Genomic DNA, 22,478 nt, shown 5'->3' with positions numbered 1-22,478 from the left:
AATTAAGTTTTCATAGTCTAGTCACCCGAAAAGTGAACGTCCTGTTCGTGACCCACCAAAATATTATCATGTCTCAATGGTGGGAGGTGTGCGCCACACGTTGAAAATCACGAATCTAGAACCCAAGTCTTAGCTTGAAGGGTATATTCTGAACTACCTCCCTGTTTGTGTTAATTTTTTGAACTACCTACAACTGATTCTCCACTTTCCAAAGGGCCCTTAAATTGATGGACTTTCAAAAGCTACTTTTGTGAACTTTTCATAGATATGGCCCATTTCTTTGAACTAAGAATAGGCCTTCCTGATTTTATTGGACGATGCCGTAAGGAAAGATTTAGGGGAAATGCCAACTTCCTGGGCGGGTATAAAGAGGGAGGCTTTGAATAGAGAGGGATAGAGGAGGAACGTGCGTAGCTCTGTTGGCCTCAGGCGGAATGGTGCAATAGTGACTTGTTAGTAGTAGTAGTAGCTTTGGAGTAACAATTGGGGAAGTTTTGAAGTATCCTAGCTGCGTGCCTTGTTGCAGCTTCCTCTTTGTCACCTTAAATCTCCCCATCCCACAAGTAGTGTATTGCCGCCACTAATACAATAGAATACTTAGTGTTTCAAGTTCGTTTTTAAATCCCCCCTCCCCAAACAAAAATGCATTTAGCCTCTTTCATTATCAGTTAAAAAATATCTTTCATCTGGTCCCTCTCCATAGACCAAACAACTGTGCACCGTTTGCATGTCGACGTGCGTGAATCATTACTTTATGTGTAACCTGAACAACAGAATTAAAATCCGTTCACTCAGCAATAAGTGAGAAGCGAAATCACTTCAGTAGTTGCGAAGTGTTTCGTTCGTGTTGGGTCGCCAAGAAATAAGAATTCAATATTCAGTTATGATCAGTTAACAACAGACGTTTGAAAGGGAAAGAACTTTAGAAGGAAAAATACTTTCCTTTTTGTTTCTGGTCAAATTAGGGGCTGTTTATGTTTGTACATAGACTTACCATAAGAGACAGGGTTTTATTAATGCAATTAAAGAACCCCAAGCATCGACTCCTGTTTATAGTTTTCCAAGCATCGAATACGGGAAAAAAACATGTGAAGCTTCACGGCAGGATTAAAAACCAGAGAACCTAGATTACAATATTTATTTTTTTATTAGACAATTCAGTATTTACAAGGGTAAATATTTCGCAGTTCATATCATTGACTTACCAATAAAGTGAACATACCACTCGATGCCTTTTTCCTTTGTCTTAGGTTAGGCTACCATGTGTTGGTAATTTTGGTCATTGTTCCTATTACCTGAACAATTGTTTAGGGTCATGAAAGTATTGTTAATAGATGCATTTTGACTTTTTGAACATCTTTTCTCTTGCAAAATTACCGCAAACTCACCGTAATGGAGTTAATATATATTTGCACATTGGGGGGGGGGGTAAAGCATAGTATATATTAAATACAGCGATGGTTAGTTTACGTATTTAATATAAGCTATGCTTTACCCCCACCCCCCTGATCTGCAAATATATAGCCCAAATTTGTTTTTAAACTGTTACAGATTCGCGATTTCAAATATCCGATCAACGAAAACGGAAATGATCGCAATTCTATATGTGTAAATACAGGATATTTGGGCCGGAATAACTCCATAACGGTGAGTTTTGGGACGTCAGGAACTCAAATTCAGGAACGTCAGGCAAACTCCAAATGTTTTGGGAGGTATAGGAAGATTCTTTGCGAGTCCGTCCTGCCTTAACAATACTTTCATGACCCTAAAGGATTGTTCAGGTAATAGGAACATTCACCGTATTTTTTCCCACATGGTCTATCATTTCGTTTAATGACGAAAGTTGAAATATTTTGTTCACATTTTTCAAAAGAAAGGTATAATGAAAAACTCTGCCGTAGGGGGTTTGACCTTAGCAGGGAAATATTGGACCCAGAGGTCGAACCTCTGGTTCGACCAGAGGTCGTTTAAGAACCGCTATTAATCCGATTGTTTACTACTTTAAATGAAAGAAGTATAGATTGAAACAAATTTTAACCAGCTAAAAAAGTCGGATTACCAAGCATGGTGAAGTTCTAGACAAGGGGATTTTGTTATCTTTGGAAATAGCTGAATTGGGTAAAAGCTTTATTTTTAAAATTTAGAAAATTCCAAAGAAGACGCTCTGCGATTTCTGTCTCTTTCTGAAACCCCTGTTGGTATTAGCCTAGAATTGTGGTTATTGAGAACAATGGCGGAATTTCGTCAAATACTGGGACAAAGTTGAATAAAGAGAGGGGGGGGGGGAATTGGAGCTAATTTTCCCAAACAAGTGCATAGGAGAGTAAAAAATCAAAAATGGGCTGTATAGTAGGCTACCTTAAAGGAAAACAAGAGCTAAGAGCTCATATGGCACTTGTGACGAGGCAAGAAGAGCTAAGAGCCAAGAGATCATATGGTATGAGCTCTAACAAAATTCTATGAATCAATAGAATGATTTAAAAGGAAAATAAGAGACTTAATGCCAGTCGGGATTTAAAATAAGAGCTCTGAGTCACGATGTTCTTCTACATATCAAAATTCATTAAGATCCGATCACCCACTCGTAAGTTATAAATACCTAATTTTTTCTAATTTTTCCTCTCCCTTTAGACCCCCGGATGGTTGAATCTGGGAAAACGACTTAATCAAGTCAATTTGTGCAGCTCCCTGACACGCCTACCAATTTTCATCGTCCTAGCACGTCCAGAAGCACTTGACTCACCAAATCACTGAACCTCAGCCCCCAACTCCCCCAAAGATAGCGAATCCAGTACGGTTCCGAATCATGTATCAAGGACATTTGCTTATTCTATCCACTAAGCTTCATCCCGATTCCTCCAATCCAAATGTTTTCCAAGATTTACTCCTCCAACTCCCCCCAATGTCAAAGATCTGGTCGGGAATTGAAATAAGAGCTCTGAGACATGAATTCCTTCTAAATATCAAATTTCATTAAGGTCCGATCGCCTATTCGTAAGATAAAAATACCCCAATTTTTCCGTTTTCCAAGAATTCCAGTTTCCCCCCCTAACGCCCCCCAATGTCACAGGATCTGGTCGGAATTTAAAATTAGAGCTTTAAACCACAAGATCTTTCTAAATATCAAATTTCATTAAGATATGGTCACCCTTTCGTAAGTTACAAATACCTCAATTTTCAAAATTACCCCTCCCCATCCGGTCCAGTTTTGTCAGTCACGTATCTTAGACAGGTTTTTATTCTTCCCATCCAGTTTCATGAAGTTTCATGAAGATCCGATCACTCCTTCGTAAGCTAAAAATACGTCATTTTTTCTAATTTTTCAAATTTAACCCCCCCCCCCAATAGAGCAGATCCGTTCCAATTATGTAAATCACGTATCTAAGACTTATGCTTATTTTCCCCACCAAGTTTCATCCCGATCTCTCCAATCTAAGCGTTTTCCATGATTTTAGGTTTCCCCACCCGAAAGTCCCCCCAATGTCACCAGATCCGGTCGGGATTTAAAAAAAGAGCTTTGAGACATGATATCCTTCTAAATATCAAATTTCATTGAGATCCGATCACCCGCTCGTAAGTTAAAAATACCGCATTTTTTCTAATTTTCAGAATTAACCCCCCCCCTAACTATCCCAAAGAGAGCAGATCCGTTCCGGTTATGTCAATCATTTATCTAGGACTTTTGCTTATTTTGCCCACTACGTTTCATCCCGATCCCTCCACTCTAAGTGTTTTCCAAGATTTTAGGTTTCCCCCTCCCAACTCCCCCCCAATGTCACCAGATCCGGTTGGGATTTAAAATAACTGCTCTGAGACACGATATCCTTCCAAACATCAAATTTCATTAAAATCTGATCAACCTTTCGTAATTAAAAATACTTGACTTTTCTATTTTTCCGAATTAACGGGCCCCTACTCCCCCCAGATGGTCAAATCAGGAAAACGACTATTTTTAATTTAATCTGATCCGGTCCCTGATACGCCTGCCAAATTTCATCGTCCTAGCTTACCTGAAAGTGCCTAAAGTAGCAAAACCAGGACCGACAGAATTTGCGATTGCTATGTTTCACTTGGTTAATACCAAGTGCCATAAAAACCCTGACCCGTTTGTCTGGATGCATGAATTATGCAGGCTTATCTTGGTTTCGACAAGATTTTTGAAAAAACTAACTTTTAACTGAGGAGGGGGAGGCAAACTAGGGATTGAGGGGGTAGTTTTTCCCTGCTCCATAGAAAGCTACGCCCGTGATTGAGAAATAAATATGTTTGAAAACACAATTCTTACTTCATAATTAAATAAAAAAAAAACTAATTTTTTTAGCTGAAAGTAAGGAGCGACATTAAAACTTAAAACGAACAGAAATTACTCCGTATATAAAATGAGTTGTCCCCTCCGCAATCCCTCGCTCTTTACGCTAAAGCTTTTAATTGTTTTAAAAAGTAGAATTGTGGCGAAGAGTCAAACTTTAGCGTAAAGAGCGAGGGATTGCGGAGTAATTGCTCACAGCGAAGGGACAAATTTATTTCATTTTATCAAAAAGTTCGTGGTAACGAACTATACTAAGGAGCGACCCGGCTCAATAGTAACCAAAACTCTAAAAAACGGATTTTTGATACCAATAGCTACATGAACAAAATCGCATTTTAATGCTGACTTTAAATATATGAGATACCTATCTAAAATTACGAGTCTAAGAAAAATTGCCTTATTTTAGAAAATAGAGGGAAACACCCGAAAAAAGTAATAAAACCAAAATTATACCCATCCGAATCAGCCTATCAGGGAACCCTACCGTGGAAGTGTTAAGCTTCTATCAGCAAAAATATGGATTTTTTTTCCAGGGGTGATTATATCGAACCAGTTGTCATAGAATGTTGCGAGCGGGCTCATTCCAACGGAAATGAAGTTATATACAAGTGAATTATATATAAAAAATGAAGTATATAGTACCCTTTTTAAGTGATCTAAAAAATTAGAGGGCACCTAGGCCTCCTCCCACGCTAATTATTTTCCCACAGTCACCCGATTAAAATTGTGAGATAGCCATTTTATTCAGCATAGTCGAAAAACCTTATAACTGTGTCTTTGAGAACGACTTATTCCACCAGAATCCCCGTGGAAGGGGCTACAAGTTACAAACTTTGATCAGTGTTTACATAGTAATGGTTATTGGGAAATGTACAGACGTTTTCAGGAGGATTTTTGGTTGGGGGGGGGTTGAGAACAGGGGGTTATGTTGGGGGAACTTTCCATGGAGGAATTTGTCACGGGGAAGAAAATTTCCATGAAGGGAGCGCAGGATTTTCTAGCCTTATTTCAAAATAGAACAATACAAAAATAAATATGAAACAGTTTTTTCAACTGAAAGTAAGGAGCAGCATTAAAATTTAACACTAACAGAATACAGAAGTTCGTTACGTAAGCTAACTCGTAAGTTACGTAGATCTTTTACTAGCAAAAACGTTCGTAAAATATTAAAAGTTCTAGTTGCCTTTTTAAGTAACCAAAACATTGGAGGGCAACTAAGCCTCCTCCCCTGCTCCTTTTTTCTCAAAGTGATTCTATCAAAATTATGAGAAAGCCATATAAATATGAAATTTCGTTTTAATTATTCATCTGTGGAGAGCCAAAATCAAAACATGCATTAGTTCAAAAACGTTCAGATATTAAATGAAAAAAAGACATGTTTTTAACTGGAAGCAAGGAGCAACATTAAAACTTAAAACGAATATAAATTACTTCGTATGTGAAAGGGGCTGCTCCCTCCTCAACGCCCCGCTCTTTACGCTAAAGTTTTTTACTGTTTTAAAAAGTAGAATTGAGGGAAAAAGAGTAAAACTTTAGCGTAAAGAGCGGGGCGTTGAGGAGGGAGCAGCCCCTTTCATATACGAAGTGATTTCTGTTCGTTTAAGTTTTAATGTCGCTCCTTACTTTCAGTTAAAAAAAAACTTGTTCTTTTTATTTAGCTTATCCATACGGGTTCATTAAAAAATATTCTAAAGTTCGATTGTTGCTTGAGTATTTGTAAATCTGAAGTTGTATTCGAATAAGACTGTAATGACAAATGATAACTACCCATACCTAGCACAGTTGGATTTATATAAACGGTTCTCGTATCTCCATACTTCTTGGCAACCTTCCGTCGACAATTTCGGGTAACAGTGCCTCAAAATAAATTTTTTTTAGATTTGGCCGCATTTTGTTAGACCAGAATTCACGGTCACGACCAATCTTTTCATAATATAATTCCTCTTCCCCTAAAAATATTACAAAGTATACAAAATCAATGTCACAACATTCCAATTGCATTTGAATTTGGTAATAGTAGTCATGTGTTCTTTTCAGCTTTATTTCACTATTAACTTTCTTTTCTAGACATGTATTTTTTTTAAGCGCTAACCACTCTTCCAATGTAAGCCCTTTTGCTGTCAAAGGGCATTTCACCTCCAAAAGAGCCTTCTCACCCGAAGGAAAAATTGCTATCCCGTCCGGACTGGCCCCTAGAAACCCATATTCCTTGTGAATGAAAAGCCCAGCAGAGTTCACAATGCAACCCATTTTCTTTGCAAAAGCTGCAATAGCTACAGGCTCATACATCTGACCATGCTCCATTGCCTTTGTTTGGCGGTTTTTGGGATACAGCAGCTGCCGAACTAATGAGCCCACAGTCTTCAACCGCCTTTTACAAACAGCACCAGCTACGGAAGCTGTAATTCTGTTTTTTCTGTATTCTATCCAGCTATTATCGATAGAATTTCTCTGAAGCCTAGTGGCTTTTTCGATACTGAGGATATCTGTTGCAGTACATTGGAGACGAGTCAAAAAATCTGTTTTTGCAATTTCGAGCGCACTGCAATCAAGATCCGGAGCAGTTGCGTTCGAGCCGTAGTTTTTGTCTGCTCCGGTTGGCTCCCTGATTTCTTTGAAGGGAGTTTTGTGGAAGCATTAGTGAAAAGGCACTTTTTAGCAGACAGTTTTTTACGTCGAGCAGTAGTCATGGCCCGCTGTTGTGCAAGTTTTTTCAACTGCCTACTTGGTGTAGATCCTACAGTTCTTCGAAATATTTCAAGGCGAGCTGAGTGACCTTTCGTAAATCGGATTCCTGCTGCTTTAACACGGGTGGTATATCGCGCACTTTGGCTAACCATGATGTTTTTGCCACCTATAAGCCTTGCAACTATGCTCATAAAATATTCTGCCAGGTTGCTCGTGTGGTTTCCTATCAGTAGACGAGCCCTTCTGGTCAGCGTATCAAAGGCTGAATACACGTGGCTGAGAAAGATGTTGCTAGGGGTGTCTTCAGGATTGACCTGTAGAACTTTCCCGGAGAACGAGCAGCGTGTAGGACAAAATCTATGGTCGCCACGGAAAAAATGTAGAGGAATTGCCTTCAGCGCACTGATGAGATCCTTCATGCTTTTCTTCTTTGTGGTGGCACATACAATTGCATTTCTGGCAAAATCACACATTTTCTTTATTATTGCGGCACTAAGAAATCTTCTGCATTCGGCATTTTCATGCTGCTTCTTATATAGTCTGTTTTTCAAGCATTTGCACGCATGATTAGCACACTCAATTTTTTCTACATTTCTGCCATATGGTACCCTTGCTATAATTTCAGAATGGGTACTTGAATCGCCGTCGGCAACAAATCGAGTATATCTTAGATTGTGCATGGATGTTGCTATTCGGAATGCGTCAACTAATATATCTGACTCCATGCCTGTACTGGGCCCCTGCCAGTTCATAAAACATGTATGTTCAGGAACAGATCTATTTACTTGATGCCTGTATTTCACGCAAGTACAGCAATATTTGTTCCTAATTCCTAGATTTAAGAGTTTCTTCGAATAGAAACCTATCACCACTCCACAGCCTGAGAGTGCCATTTTCGATAAGATAGTCATAGAGAACTTTTTCCAATTCTACGCAAATTTCTTTCTCAAATTTCGTAAAGACTTTTTGAGACGGGGTATTTATTCCAATGGTAGAGAAAAGTTCTTGAACCTGGGCGTGAGTCATTCCACCATTTATTGCACCAACCACTACCTCTTTGTTGACACTTACTGTTCCTGTTTCTGTTTTGTGTTTCTTTCTGATAGTATTCACACTATCAAAATCAGTCCTATTCCGTTTTTTGACTACGGTTTTCGTTGAGTCTTTTTTTTTAAGCCTTCTAGGAGCAAGGGATTTTACTGTGTGAATTGTGGCTTCCTCATGACATGATTTGCATTTGAAGATGAGTCTTGAGCGCAATCCAGCTCTATGTTCTTTAGAAAACATCATATTTGAAACCAAATTGATGTCTTGGCACCTGTAAATAAAATGCTAATTGGTTGTGAGGAAGTAAAATAGTAAAGTAGCGATTTTATTGTTTTGGTAGAAAGGAAAGTGCTATAGCTTCAAAAAGGATAGGTAGTATGTAGAGTAGTGAGCGATGTAGGGTAATTAAAATATGAAATAAAATATAAAATATAGCTAGAAATAGGCGAGAAGTGGAAATTATACGATCTAACCGAAAGTTTGTTGTATTTCATTGTCAGATTAAACCACCCAATTTTATTTATGTATGTAACCAAGCCAAAAACTGTCCTGGAACTACTAATCAGGAAAGCCAAGTATTTCAAAACTTTACAAAATCCTTTGGGGCATGACAGGAAATGCCCTCTAAACAGACCCGTGTCGATTTACCAAATTCCAACGGAAATTACTAACCAAATTGCAAGAAAAATTAAGTATCACTTGACTCCCTAAAATCAAATTCAAAGTAAAAATCCGTGCCCCAAATTCAGTTGCATCTCAACTATCATTTAAATTTTTATTCGAGTATTTCACAAAGTTCTTATTAGTACGATTAAAAATACCAATATGCTTTTATGAGTTAGGAGGATCAAAATAGCTAGTTTATTTCTCAAATCCTTTAAAGCCTTTGCAGACATTCTTTCAGAACCTTTATCCGTACTTTTTAATGATTAGATAAAAAAAAACAAGTATTTTAAATGAAAGTAAGGAGCAACATTAAAACTTAGAACGAACAGAAATTATCCCGTATATGAAAGAGGCTGTTTCCTCCTCAACGCCCCACTCTTTACGCTAAAGTTTGACTCTTTCTCTTAACTCTACTTTTTAAAACAGTAAAAAATTTAGCGTAAAGAGCGGGGCGTTGATGAGGAAGCAGCCCCTTTCATATACGAAGTAATTTTTGTTCGTTTTAAGTTTTAATGTCGCTCCTTACTTCTGTTAAAAAAACTGTTTTTTTTTATTTAATTTCTGAACGTTTTTGAATCAATGCATGTTTTGATTTTGGCTCTCCGCAGATGAATAATTAAACCGAAATTTTAATATTTATTTTTTTGTCTAAAGTGCTTTCTCATAGTTTTGATCGAATTATTTTGAGAAAAAATGGAGCGGGGGAGGATGCCTAGTTGCCGTCCGATTTTTTGGTTACTTAAAAAGGCAACTAAAAATTTTAATTTTTTACGAATCTTTTTATTAGTAAAAGATATACGTAACTTACAAATTAGCTTACGTAACTAACTTCTGTTTTCTCATGTTTTGATTACGTATACGAAGGGGCTCACCCCCTCGTTAGTACCTCGCTCTTTACATTAAAGCTTAAATTTTGTCCCAATTTCTTAAGAATGACCCCTGAATCACAAAAGCCGTAGAATAAATAGTTGAAATTACTAAAAATACTTTAGCGTAAAGAGCGAGGTATTAGGAGGAGGTGAGCCTATCGTATGCTTAATAATTTCTGTTCGTTTTAAGTTTTAATGTTTCTCCTTACTTTCAGTTGAAAAAAGCTTTTTCATATTTATTTTTTCATTATTTTTTTTTAAATAATACTAGAAAATCCTGGGCTCCCTTCATGAAAATTTTCTTCCCCCGTGACAAGTTCCTCCAAGGAAAGTTCCCCCAACATATCCCCCTCTTCTTCGAGTTACGAGTTTGGAAAATAAGGGGAAACACCCCTAAACGTCATAGTATATTTTTTTATTTTCAAATTGGCAAGTTTTTTTTTTTTTTAAATGGAGAGTTGTGAGACAGAGTCAAACTTTAGCGTAGAAAGCAAGGCGTTGAGAAGGGAACAGCCCGTATCATATACGGAGTAATTTCTGTTCGTTTTAAGTTTTAATTTTGCTCCTTACTTTCAGTAAAAAAAACTTTTTTTTTTATTTATTTCAGAATAGCGCGACTCATTTTTTCCGCCGATTGATTAGCTTTCGTCATAAATTAATACAGAAGTAAAAAGTGGGGCTATTTCAAAATGTAATGGGGAAATATATAATGGGCTATAAACTGTCGCTTAAAGAGGGGCGAGGGGTGGGGTATAGCGAAGCATTCGCTCTTAGGAATAGTATAAGTAGCTACTTAAGTTCTTTTCTGAATTTTTAGGCCTTCCTTCAAATGTGCCCCTCTCCTTATTTTTTACCAAAAATATAATTTAAAAGATCTACTGTTTAATACTGTAAAAACTTTAGCGTAAAGAGCGGGGCGTTGAGGAGGGAACAGCCCCTTTCATATACTGGGTAATTTCTGTTCGTTTTAAGTTTTAATATTACTCCTTCCTTTCATTTAAAAAAAATCGTTTTTTATTTAATTTCTGAATGTTTTTTAGTTAATCCATGTTTTGATTTTGGCTCTGCGCAGATGAATAATTAAAACGAAATTTGAATTTTTATTTTTTTGGCTAAACGGCTTTCTCATAATTTTGATCGAACGATTTTGAGAAAAATGAGCGGGGAAGGAGGCCCAGCTGCTCTCCAATTTTTTGCTACTTAAAAAGGCAACTAGAGCTTTTAGTTTTTTACGATTGTTTTCATTAGTAAAAATATACATAACTTACGAATTAGCTTACCTAACGAACTTCTATATTCGCAGGTATCTATTACGTATATAAGGGGGGCTCGCCCACTTGTCAGTACCTCGCTCATTACACTAAAGCTTAAATTTTGTCCTAAATCCTTAAGAATGACCCCTGAATCACAAAGGCCGTAGAATAAATAATTGAAATTACTAAAAAATACTTTAGCGTAAAGAGTGAGAGATTAGGAGGAAATGAACCCCTTATATGTGTAATATTTTTTGTTCTTTTTAAGTTTTACCGCTGGTCCTTACTTTCAGTTGAAAACACTTTTTCATATTTATTTTTTCATTGTTTTTTTGAATCATGCTAGAAAATCCTGCCCCCTCCCATTCATGGAAAATTTTCCTCCCCATAACAAATTCCTCCATGAAAAGTTTCCCCAACATAACCTCCTCTTCTCAACCCCTCCTTCCAACCAAAAAATCCCACTGAAAACGTCTGTACACTTCCCAATAATCATTACTATGTGCAAACACTGGTCAAAGTTTTTAACTTGCAGCTTCTCCCATGGGGACTTTGGGGGAGTAAGTCGTCCTGAAAAACATAGTTATAAGGTTTTTCAACTATGCTGAATAAAATGGCCATATCAGGATTTTGATGGCGCTAGAACTTTTCATTTCCATTTGAATGAGCCCTCTCGCAAAATTTTAAGACCACTGGGTCGGTACAATCACCCTTGGAAAAAAGAATTAAATAAATAAACACGCATCTGGGATTTGTGTTTTGGCAAAATATACAAAATTCTACATTCTTGTAGATAGGAGCTTGAAACTTGTACAATAAGGTTCTGTGATACGCTGAATCTGATGGTGTTACTTTCTTAACTTTCTGTTTTGGGATGAAAATATCTTTAAAAGTTATCGAACATTCTTTCTCTATAGCAGAAAAAACAATTATCAAGAATTAATAAGGTACAAGTTGTATTAATTGCAACCCAGAATAATTCCCCATCCTAATAATTTTGATAGCAGTAAATCAATGACGTAAAATGAAAGACAAAGAAAAAACTTACATGTGGCGAATCACGAGCTTTTCATAATTCTCAAAAAGGTAAGGCAGATCCACAATCCAGCGTGAGCCTTTTAGAAGGTCTGACCCCAAATTTCTTCCAGAAGTGATAACTTTCAACACAAAAGGGGAATTTGTTCCAATTCCTTCGGAACTTGATTCGTCGTGAACCGAAGCATCCGTTAAGTCTTCTAACATATATTTTGGTAAACGCGGTCTGCCTCTAGCCCGATAATTTAATTTCAACTTTTCACGATGGGCCTGCACATTTGGCAAATGGAGCCCTCGTATATTTCTTTTTTTCCCATGTTACTGTGGTCAATAACAAGAACTATATAAGAACTTTATTAGGGTTTTGACCATTTTTATCGGGGTTCACTTACTAAAGGGTTGAATTGTTTCTTGGAAAGGCCTTGGACTTGAGACTGGTCATTTGACTGCTTTAGTATGGGTAATTTTTATTGGGGTTTATTTACCAAGGGGTGGGATTGTTTCTTGGAAAGGCCTTGGACTTGAGACTGGTCATTGACTGCTTTTGTAGTTTGCTTTGGTAGTTCTCCAGCAAGACTCGGGTTTTGCCATAACAAATTTAAATATTCTGGGGACATTTTGTTTCGTTCATTAGTTATTTTGTTTCATTCATTAGTTATTAATTAGCTTGTTTTATATATTTTTAATTCTTATTTCAGTACGAAGATTATGCAAAATTGTACTTATACTGCAATACATAAATTTGTCCTGAATTTATTTTAATTAAACAAAACGATAGATCAATCTTTTTAAAATAAAACCATTGCTTCTTATTCGGCCCTTGTGCTGTGTTCAATTTATCTCTAGGATTAGACGCAGCTTATCCTTAATTATTTATACAATACAATTTTCTTATATATTCATTAACCGGCAGTTTGGTGTCTGCACCTTACTTCTTCTCCAGACTCTGTTTAAACAGGTTAGAACTAAATAATGCTTGACTGAATCGCTCCTGAACAATCCGAGTGGTTAGCCCCTTGGTGTAATTTTTGCATTCTTAGATGCTCCGATTACAGCTCAATCTAACCTTTTGAGGGGAAATTTTGATTTCGGAACACAAATATGTAAAGTATTTGAAGGGACTGCAGCCAGGAGGTATATATTATAGAAAAAAGCTTCTTATTGATGAATAGAAAATTTTTTGCTCTATTTTTTGATACCCCACAACAACAATGTCAAGCATAGCAATCTAGAATACAAACCCGAAACAGGTTTTATAATTATTTTGGAATTATAAAAAAAAATAATTGTCGGCTTTAAGATTTGATTATGCCAAAATATTCACCAGATTTTTTTACTTCTATTGACATAAAAACCGCCAAAATCACTAATTCAGGAACGTCAGGCAAACTCCAAATGTTTAACATGGGAGGTATAGGAAGATTCTTTGCGAGTCCGTCCAGCCTTAAAAAGGCAACTAGAACTTTTAACTTTTAACGAACGTTTTTATTAGTAAAAAATATACGTAACTTAAGAATTAACTTAAGTAACAAACTTTCATAACCTTATATTTTTATTATGTATACGAGGGGGTTTGTACCCCATCGTTAATACTTCGCTCTTTACACTTAATCGTAAGTTTTGTCCCAATTCTTTAAGAATGACCCCTGAATCGGAAAGGCCGTAGAATAAATAGTTGAAATTACTATAAGTACTTTAGCATAAAGAGCAAGGTATTTATCTCCTCCTAAATACCTCGCTCTTTATGCTAAAGTATTTTTAGAACCCCTCATATGCGTAATAATCTCTGTTCGTTTTAAGTTTCAATGCTACTTCTTCCTTTCATTTGAAAAAACGTTTTCATGTTTATTTTTCATTGTTTTCTTATAGTAATGCTAGAGAATCCTGCGGCCTTGTCATTGAATTTTTCTTCCCCCATGACAGATTTCTCCAAGGAAAGATCCTCCAACATAGCCCCCTCTCCTCAGCCCCACCCCCAAACAAAATAAAATCCCCCTGAAAACGTCTGTACACTTCCCAATAACCATTACTATATGTAAACACTGGTCAAAGTTTGTAACTTGCAGCCCCTCCCCCAGGGATTGTGGGGGAGTAAGTCATCCCCAAAGACATAGTTATTATGGTATTCGACTATGTTGAACAAAATGGCTATCTCAAAATTTTGATCCGTTGACTTTGGGAAAAAAATGAGCGTGGGAGGGGGCCTAGATGCCCTCCAATTTTTTTAGTCACTTAAAAAGGGCACTAGAACTATTCATTTCCGTTAGAATGAGCCCTCTTGCGACATTCTAGGACCACTTGGTCGATACGATAACCCCTGGAAAAAAAAAAGAAAAAAAAAAAAAAACAAATAAACACGCACCCGTGATTTGTCTTCTGGCAAAAAATACAAAATTCCACATTTTTGTAAATAGGAGCTTGAAACTTCTACAGTAGGGTTCTCTGATACGCTGAATCTGATGGTGTCATTTTTGTTAAGATCCTACGACTTTTAGGGGGTGTTTACCCCTATTTTCCTAAATAAGGCAAATTTTCTCGGGTTCGTAACTTTTGATGGGTAAGACTAAACTTGATGAAACTTATATATTTAAAATCAGCATTAAAATGCGACTCTTTTGATGTGGCTATTGATATCAAATTTCAATTTTTTTGAGTTTTGGTTACTATTGAGCCGGGTCGCTCCTTACTACAGTTCGTTACCACGAACTGTTTGATATGCAAATAATTGTAGTCAGCACATTTTGAATGCACTTCTTATGAATCCACTATATCTTAGCCCCTTTCCCTTTATGTGCAAATTTATAGCCAAATTATATTTCCCCCTGCATTTTACAATGCGTCGCTCTTGTTTCAACCCTTCAACCAAATAATTGAGTCTACGCTGACGAAATCAAGGAGCGAAAAAAAACCCATGGGAAATACTTAATTTAGGCTACATATTTTTGCATTAGGGGGCTTGGGGGATAAAGCATAGCGGAAGCGGCTTAAAACTGTGTTAATAAAATAATTTTTCTGCATATCATCAATTAGACATTTTATCTGCATTTTTTTATATTTCCTTTTGAATAGCGCCAACTATAGGCTAATGCCGCCTTGTTCAATTAATGACGAGAGAAGAAATAACTAGGTGTTGAATACAAACTCTAAGGATTTGAGTGAGATTTTAAGATGTCCTGGATTTTTTTTTTTTTTTTTACCTAAGTAATAGTTTTTTCCAAACTTGTTGAAATCTTATAAATCATAATTTAACAAAAGCCTGAGGCTCAAAGCATTTTCTGGGGCCCAATTTGCGCTGTAAATCCTTTGAAAATCTTAATTTTGTAACGCAGGGTGTGTCTTAAATTATAGAAATTGCTAAGAAAATATGTTCTTATGATTCAAGTGTATACCTTTCAATCAGGGAGGCACAGTCTTGGATCAGAGAACTGGTTCATATCCATGAAAAGTTTACAAAGGTAGCTTTTATAAGTCCATCAATGTCATCGGCCTTTGAAAACTGAAGGATCAGAGTTAGGTAATTCAAAAGCTATCCTTCGAGTCATGACCTAGGCTCTAGATCCGCAATCCTTAATATGGGGCAATTTTCTTATCAAATAAAAAAAACAAGTTTTTTTTAACTGCATGTAAGCAGCGACATTAAAACTTAAAACGAACAGAAATTACTCCGTATATGAAAAGCGGTTGTCCCCTCTGCAAAGCCTCACTCTTTACGCTAAAGTTTGACTCTTTCACAACTCTACTTTTTAAACAATAAAAAAACTTAAGCGTAAAGAGCGGTGCGTTGCGGAAGGGACAATCCCTTTTCATGTACGGAGCCATTTCTGTTCTTTTTAAGTATTAATGTCACTCCTTACTTGCAGTTAAAAAAAAATTGTTTTTTTTTATTTAATTTCTGAACGTTTTTGAATTATGCATGTTTTGATTTTGGCTCACCGCACATGAATAATTAAAACGAAATTTACGTATTATTTTTTTTTGCTAAATGGCTTTCTCATAGTTTTGATCGAACGATTTTGATAAAAAAAAAAGGGTGGGGAGGAGACCTAGTTGCCCTCCAAAAGCAACTAGCAACTAAAAAAGCAACTAGATTTTTTCTATTTTTTGTGCGAGCGTTTTTGTTAGTAATAAACATACATACGAATTAACTTACGGAACGAAATTTTATATTTGTGTATTTTAATTACGTATATTAGGGGTTTGCCCCATCGTCAATGCCCTGCTCTTTACACTAAAGATTGAATTTATCCCAAATCTTTAAGAATGGCCCCTGAATCACAAAGGCCGTAAAATAAATAGTTGAAATTCCAAAAAATACTTTAGCGTAAAGAGCAAGGTATTGTGAAGAAGACGAACCCCCTTATCGGTTCAGAAGCGAGCGGTATCGATCATCTTGGGCCGCCGTGACATCTCCTACGAAAAGGCTCTGGAAGTGCTAGGACTGCCGTCACTCCAAAACCGGTACGAAACTCTGATAATGAGTTTCGGAAAGTACTTGCTTTCTAAATCTCAGCACCGTGACATTCTACCTGATCAACTTCTACCATCAAGAACGAGAAAGTAAGATAAGTTAGTTCCCGTTAAAGCAAGAACAAACCGATATGGTAATTCTTTCGTCCCGGTTTTCGTCAAAATGTATAATAAGAGTTAATATTTATAGTTTGATTTATATTTACAAGCGTAGTTCGATTTTGTATATGTTGTAAAGAAACACAAATCAGCGATAGCTGTCAAGTTTTTCCTATTAAACCTGTCTACTACTACTACTACTACTACTAAACGTAATATTTTATGTTCGTTTTAAGTTTTAATGATACTCATTACTTCCAGGAGAAAAAAATTTATTTAGTTTCTCATTGTTCTTTTTTTTAATGCTAGAAAATCCTGCGCCCCCTTCACGGAAATTCTCTTCCCTCATGATAAACTCCTCCATGAAAAGATCCTCCCCCGACTCAATCCCATCCCAACGCTAAAAAATCCCCTTGGAAACGTCTGTACACTTCATAATAACCATTTGTAAACAATGGTCAAAAGTTTTCAATTTGCAGCCCCTCCCAATTTTGAAAAATTTTGAAAAAATTTGCATTTTGAAAAAGCGTCAATTGAAGAATTAACAAAAATTGTGAAGAATTTAAAGTCAAATGCTGCTGGTATTGACGGTTTGAATCTGAAAGCATTCAAAGTAGTTTCAGTGTATCTACTACCATGTCTTCTCTACCTCGTTAACCTGTCACTTGAAGTCGGCCAATTCCCTGAAGCGCTTAAGCAAGCAAAGGTCCTACCACTGTTCAAATCAGGAAATAAGCAAGATATGACGAACTATCGACCTATAAGCTTGTTACCACTATTCTCAAAGATATACGAGAAAATAGTACATCGACAGCTGTATGAATATTTAGACAAGCTCGGAATATTAAGTGAGTCACAGTTCGGTTTCAGAACTAAACATTCAACTGTTCATGCGGCATACCATCTAATGGAGTGCGTTAATAGTGCCCTAGAAAGGAATCTTATCCCTCTTACTGTGTTCATAGATTTTAAAAAAGCATTTGATACCGTTGATTTTAATCTTTTATTAAGTAGGCTAGCTTGTTTGGGAGTCCGTGAGAAGTGTTTGGATTGGTTTAGGTCTTACTTGCATGGTAGGTCCATCAAAGTTATGATAGATGATGTGGTAGGGAAACCCTTCAATGTGAATTGTGGAGTGCCCCAAGGTTCGGTATTAGGACCTTTACTGTTTCTTATATACGTGGATACAATGCGTTTTTACCTTCCTGGTGCCGTAGTTACATCATTCGCAGATGACACAGCGCTTACAGTGATTGGGGAATCTGTCGAAGATCTTATAGAGATAACTAATGTAGCTTTGGAGAATTTATCTCAGTTCACAAAGCATAGTTTTCTTGCAGTGAATACTGAGAAGACTAATTATATGATATTTAGTCGTATTGGTAAAGTTGTAAATAACTGTCATAGTATTCTTTTACAAGGTGTTTCCATTAGTCAGGTTTTTCAATGCAGATATCTAGGATTTTATTTTGATATAAATTTTAGTTGGATTCATCATTGCAAAGTTTTATCTTCAAAATTGGCTCGCGGAGTCGGTATTTTAAGAAGATTTCATAATTTTTTTCCTCTACATGTCCTGAAAGCAATTTATTATTCAATTGTCCATCCTTATTTAGTGTATGGTTGTTCATTGTATGCAAGCAATTTTTCTAGTCATGTAAAAAGGGTCCAGATTATGCAGAATAAGGCAATTAGAAGTTTGGGTGAGTATCTTGCGTGTGGCAGTACTAGAGATAGTTTTAGAGATTTAGATATTTTGAATATTGATTTTATTAAATCTCAACAGATTTTAATTTTTGTATACCAGGTTTTAAATGGATTGTCTCCTCGATATTTTAGAAGTTTTTATCGATATAATTCAAATTATCACGATTATTCTACTAGGAGCTCTGATCAACTGACTAGTGAAATCAGGCATACAACGCGATCTGGGTTTATGATTAAACATGTAGGTGTTGTTATTTGGAACTCAATTCCAGAGAGTGTTAGGTGTTCTGAAAATCTTATGTTATTTAAAGTAAGAATAAAAAATTATTTTTTGAATAAATTATAAATTAAGATTGTTATCCCTTTTTTTTCTCTTTTTTTTATGATGAGAGATGGCTGTTTAGAGATTGTATAGTGTTTTTTTGCGTATTTCTTTGATTTAGAATGAATAGTTATCATTTATTTGTTGCAGTTTTGCTGCTGAACAGGGACATTTTAGGTCCCTAAATTGAGCAGTATATTATTGATTGTAAGTGAAATTTTAGTAATTTTTTTTGATGAAATAAACGCATACCTACCTACCTACCTACCTACCAATTGAAAAAACGTTTTCATGTTTATTTTTTCATTGTTTTTTTATAGTAATGCTAGAAAATCCTACGCCCTTTTGATTGAATTTTTCTTCCCCCATGACATTTTCCTCCAAAGAAAGGTCCTCCTACGTAGCCCCTCCCCTCAACCCCATCCCCAAACCTAAAAAAAAATCTCCCCCGAAAACGTCTGTACACTTCCCAATAACCATTACTGTATGTAAACACTGGTCAAAGTTTTTAACTTGCAGTCCCTCCCCCAGGGATTGCGGGGGAGTAGGTCATTCCTAAAGACACATTTATTATGATTTTTGACTATTCGGAACAAAATGGCAATCTCAAAATTTTGATCCGTTGACTTTGGGAAAAAATGAGCGTGGGAGGGGGCCTAGGTGCCTTCCAATTTTTTTGGTCACTTAAAAAGGGCACTAGAACTTTTCATTTCCGTTAGAATGAGCCCTCTTGCGACATTCTAGGACCACTTGGTCGATACGATGACCCCTGGGGAAAAGAAAGAAAGCAAAAATCAAACAAACAAATAAACACGCACCCGTGATTTGTCTTTTGGCAAAAAATACGAAATTCCACATTTTTGTAGATAGGAGCTTGCAATTTTTCCTAAAGGGTTCTCTGATACGCTGAATCCGATAGTGTAATTTTCGTTAAGATTCTGTGACTTTTAGGGGGTGTTTCTGCCTGTTTTCCAAAATAATGTAAATTTTCTCAGGCTTGTAACAAAGACTAAATTTGATGAAACTTATATATTTAGAATCAGCATGAAAATTTGATTCTTTTGGTGTATCTTTTAGCATCAAAATTCCATTTTTTAGAGTTTTGGTTACTATTGAGCCGGGTCGCTCCTTACTACAGTTCGTTACCACGAACTGTTTGATAACAAATATACAAGACTCATTAAGTATAATGTTACCCATTAAAAGCTACGAGCCCGAGAAAATTTGCCAGGTTGTCACAAAAAAGGGGAGGGATCCCCCCAAAGTTTAAAGTATCCTATTGAAAATTGCACCATCAGATTCGATGCATCGAAGAACCCTAATTTAGAAACATCAAGCTCCGATCTGTAAAAACCTCGAATTTTGTATATTTTTATTTTGCCAGAAGAAAGGTCACAGTCGTGTTTATTGTCAAGCTTTCTCACTACCTACCCCATTTTACATCTGGACTTGGTCTGGAGAATTACCCCAGAGAAATTGTCAGAGGAGTAAGGATTCTATGGGAGATTTTTACATGGGGTATTTTCCACGGGAAAATTCTCCTTGTGGGGATTACCATCAGGAGACATTCTCCAATGGGAAATTCCGCCAGGAGAAACTTTTCATTGGAGTGGATAATCTCTGGTTGTAATTTTGCACATGGTGGGGAGTGCATAAGTCATGATCTGAAAACGATTAGAAATTAAATAAAAAGCAGTTCGTTTTCCAAATGAAATTACCCTAGGAATTTTTTTTTCAGGCAGAATAATTTCTTCTGGGGGGTAAATATTACATGGGAGGAACTTTCCACAGAAAAATGTTTTAATAGAGAGGGTTTCCATGAAGGGGGAGGAGTATTTACTGGTATTGTTTAAAAAATAGTCATAAACTAAGTATAAAACTTTTTTTTTCCTGCTGAAAGTAACGAGCACCAATAAGACTTTAAACAAACAGAAATTATTCTCTACATGGGAGAGGCTTCTCCCTCCTCGATACCCAACTCTTGATTCTAAAGTTCGATCTTTTGTTCCAATTCTTTAAGAGCAACTGGACCCAGGATTACAAAAAGCTTCCCTTCATATTAAAGGTGAAGAAAGGTCACAGTCGTGTTTATTTTATTTTTTATTCTTTTTTTTTCGTTTTTTTTTTGTTCATAGGTGACCGTGTCGAACAAGTGGTCTCAGAAGATCAGGAGAGAAAGCGCATTTGAACAGAAATTATAAATTCTAGAGCCTTTTTCAAGTGACCGAAAAATTGGAGGGCGAATAGTTCCCTCCTACTCCCATCTATCCCAAAAGTCGTCAAATCAAAATTTGCCCACAGTTTACATATAGTATTTGCCATTGAGAAGTACACAGGAGTTTTTCGGGAGGGGGGGGGGGCATTTCCTGGGATGTATTTTCTAAGGAAAAAATTTTCCATTGGGAGGAAAATTTCCGGAGATGAACTTTCGGGGGGAAGTTTTACATGAGGGAGTTTGCCAGAATTCGTATACGAAATGCATTTTATTTGTCAAGTTTTCTCACTACCTACCCCATTTTACATGTGGACATGGTCTGGAGAATTACCCCAGAGAAATTTTCAGAGGAGTAGGAGTTCTATGGGAGATTTTTACATGGGGTATTTTCCACGGGAAAAATCTCCTTGCGGGAATTACCACCAGGAGACATTCTACAATGGGAAATTCCGCCAGGAGAAACTTTACATTGGAGTGGATAATCTCTGGATGTAATTTTCTACATGGTGGGGAGTGCATAAGTCATGATCTGAAAACGATTAGAAATTAAATAAAAGCAGTTCATTTTCCAAATGAAATTACCCTAGGAAATTTTTTTTCCGACAGAATAATTTCCCCTGGGGGTAGATATTACATGAGGGGAACTTTCCACAGAAAATGTTTTACTAAAGGGGGGTTTCATGAAGGGGGAGGGGTATTTACTGGTATTATTTAAAAAATAGTCATAAATTAAGTATAAAACATTTTTTTCCTGCTGAAAGTAACGAGCAACAATAAAACTTTAAACAAACAGAAATTATTCTCTACATGGGAGAGGCTTCTCCCTCCTCGATACCCAACTCTTGATTCTAAAGTTTGATCTTTTGTCCCAATTCTTTAAGAACGACTGGACCCAGGATTACAAAAAACTCACCTTCATATTAAAGGTCCCAGATACTTCTTGCTGTCTGGTTCTAAGCAGGCTTAAGTGCTTTATGTAGACTTGAGAATATATGTTAGTCGTCGTCTTGCACTGGTTCGGGGACCATTACTTTTTCTGAAGCCAAAATATTTTGAGTGATTTAAAGAATACGAAAATAGTAACTTGAAATGTCAAAACGTTAAAAATTAACTGTTGAATCGACATTTTGACTGACGAATTCCGACGCTTCAAGGTGGACTTTTTAGGAGTTTCAAAAACTCGTAGCCCTTGGAATGGTGAGACTAGTGGACAGCTAACCTAACTGACATATTGATTGTAAACCAAAAACTCTTAGGATTAATACAAGGTTCTAGGGTATACAAAAGTGCTGTTAGTGTTACTAAAAATAAGGATCACCATCTAGTAGCGAGCAGGGCTAATTTAAAGGTCAAATTTAGGAAGGGTAACTACCTCCTGGGAAGCTAAGATGTTGGCAAACTCAAGGATGAGAACTTGAGAGAAATTTTCCAGCAACAGTTGAATACTAAATTGGATAGTTTAAAACTTGACAGTGTAGAAGACGGATGTAATAATTTTTGAAAAAAACAACTTGTGAAGTTGCTGATGGTGTCTTTGGGAAGAAAAGTAGGAACGTAGCTAGGAATATTATTGAAAAAGCTTTACATTTAATAGAGAGGAGAAGGGGCTTATACAAGAACTATCTGAGTTATAGATCATATGAAAACAGAAGATATCTACCTCCTGGGAAGTTTAGATGCTGGTAGACCCTAGGATGAGAATTTGAGTAAAACTTCCCAGAAATAGTTGAATGCTAAACTGGAGAGTTTAAAATTTGACAATGTAGAAGATGGATGGAATGATTTTAGGAAAACAATTTGT

Source organism: Artemia franciscana, chromosome 9, assembly GCF_032884065.1.
Source record: "Artemia franciscana chromosome 9, ASM3288406v1, whole genome shotgun sequence".
NCBI classification, from domain to species: domain Eukaryota; kingdom Metazoa; phylum Arthropoda; class Branchiopoda; order Anostraca; family Artemiidae; genus Artemia; species Artemia franciscana.
The sequence above is the reverse complement of the archived record's forward strand: the minus strand, read 5'-3'. Positions refer to the sequence as shown.